Below are 2,849 nucleotides of genomic sequence, written 5' to 3' on the forward strand. Positions count from 1 at the left end.
TTGTTTAACAACATATCATGACACTGGGTGAACTGAAAAAAAATAGCCAAAATAAATATATACACATACACATAACAACCTGAGGGTATTTCAAGAGAAATCATTTGAAAACTAAGCATTTTACAATCAAAAACTGTCTCAAAGCACCTTTACAGAGATCAGTGCCTAAACCCCCGGTGAGCAAGCCCAAGGCAACGATGGCAAGGAAAAGCTCCCTATAATGAAGTCAATAGTACCCCTTTTCCACCAATAGGGAAGGGGTTCTTGAATGGATTCCATTGAGGATTCTTTGAACCTTGGTGCCATCTAGCGAACCAGGCAACATTTCCACCAGTTTTGAACTGTAACTGCTAGATATGTTGTGTCTTAGCCTCGCAATAAACTATATCACCCACATGTCTGTGTTTTAGAAAGCAGATGTTTCTGGAAGGTTCTGCTGCAGCTGCACTGTCTGTGTATATGCATAGTGAAGATCAGCGGAGAAACTGTGGTCATCATGCTCAGCCAATAAAAATGCATTACGGGTTACATTAACTTCAGTGGCAGGCTGTTCTCCCCCAGATGCTCTACCGAGAGGCACACAATGTCGTTATTGCCAGTAGCCATCAAACTGTACAAATCCTCCTCTCTCTGCTGCAGCATGGGATTAGACTGACACCTGATGTCTTATGCTGTTCTCCTTCACACATAATCACTGCACAATGGACAGTAACTATTTTCTATTTATCTCACAAATTTCTGGTTAAGTATTGCACTGTACAGTTATTATCATCGCTATGCACAATGCATAACAATAACAGTGTTCTCTATTGCACATTGCACACTGTGAAATAGCAATAATTTTGCTCTTGTTCTATTTTTGTATCAAATTTCGTTATATGCTATGCATATAATCATTGCACAATCTTACTATTCTCATTTTACTGTATCCTACTTATACAATTACTGCACAATGCAGACAGACAGATGTAACCTTTCTATTTTATTTTAGTTTATTTTATTGTCATGTTTGATTTGTGCTGGATGGTGCTGTTGTGACACTCAAATTCACTGTAAATATAACTGCAAAAACAAAGTCAACAAGTGATTCATTTGGCCTCAGCACCAAGTCTTTATGCTGAGTCAGGCAAGAGGATTTCATCTACATCACAAGCTATGTTCTCCCTAACCAGGCAACAGGGGAAAAATGGATCCAGCCTTGGCAAGACTCCATGCCTATGTCATCACAGACCAATTCCATGGCCAGTAGGAGATTTTTCATGGTATAGGGTCGGTCATATACCTTCCACCGCCACACAGAGAAAAACTCTTCTATTGGGTTGAGGAAAGGGGAGTATGATGGAAGGCAAACATTTATTAATAGCTGGTTCATGTTGAACCATTCCTGTGTCAGGACACTGTGGTGAAAACTGATGTTGTCTCAAACTATGACATAGACAGGAATGTAAGACATCCCAAAGACCACCCAGAAATTTAAGACATCCCAAAGACCACCCAAAAATATAAGACATCCCAAAGACCACCCAGAAATGTAAGAAGATGTTGGGTGTTATATGTGTAGCCCTATGGGAAGTAAGGTTATAATTTAATTTGATGCATTCTTAAATAGAGTAAGTTTATACATAGTATTACAAGAATTAGAAGGAAGAAAACATTCATTGTGCTATCTTGTATATTATAGTGTATTTCATTAACGAGTAGTCTGGTAATATTATGTGGCCCATGAGGGATGTGAGTAGGATATGATTTGGTAGAACATAAATCATGGAGGTCTAATAAATTTAAATTGGTGGGATTAGGTTAAGTATAAATAAGTTAAGTGCAAACAGAAATAGACATACTAAAAATACACAAACAGTTCATTTACATTTAGTAGCTTACTGGAGTAAGAACTACAACACAGAAAGGAGATTAGATTGTAGGTACATATGGCCCCAATGTGGCATGACGGTGGAGAGCCCCACAATTACTTATGGCTGCACAAAGTGTCACATTCTGCCACCATGCAGGCCAGTGACTTTGCCAATCATGTTCCGGTCTCCTTCTCCTCTTCGTCAGACTGAACTGAGCTTCATCCACAAAAATATATTCATGGGATCTTTCCATGGAATCCAGTTCAAACAATCTCTGTGTTTGAATTGGAAACAAAATGTATGTGGACTGTAGAGTGTATACACTCCTGATTTACATACATTGCAATGTAATGCAGCTTCACACTAATAGTACTGTAAACAATCATCTGACACTGCTGATTCCTTCAAAATTTGCATTGTCTTCCAGAACTCGGTGCTGTATTTCACACAGTCTAATGGCATTGTTTTGAAGGACCATGTCAACTATGAGAGTCTCTTGCTGTTGGCAGCTCATAGGAGTCCTTCCACCCTCACGTCTTGCAATTCTTCAAAAAGGGAACGTGCAGTTATAAAAATATATATGCTGTAAAAAACAGTGATGGACACTGTAATGATTCAGACACACCAGTAATGATTCACAGACAGTGGAGCTCAGAGTGAGTGGACTTTAATGTGTGAACAATAAGTTAGTCTTTCAGGAGAATAACAAGATAAAAACAAGTTTGAGCTAAAGGACACAGAGTGAACAGGGGCTATTATGCCTAGGGACAAATCTGAGGATGGCCTACAGTCACGTTCCTCTTTCCCCACTCCCAAGGATGACCAGTGCCACAGCAGATACAGTCCAAAACAGAACTGACTGATTTAACAAACGGTGGTGGTATAGGCATCAGGGAGAGCACAGCCACAACGATAAACAAATCAATCTATAATATTAACAACTAACTAACCTATCTCCACCAAAAGAAAACAAAAGAAAATACAAACAGCTTACGT

The sequence above is a fragment of the Chanos chanos genome, chromosome 9 (assembly GCF_902362185.1).
Source record: "Chanos chanos chromosome 9, fChaCha1.1, whole genome shotgun sequence".
Taxonomy (NCBI): domain Eukaryota; kingdom Metazoa; phylum Chordata; class Actinopteri; order Gonorynchiformes; family Chanidae; genus Chanos; species Chanos chanos.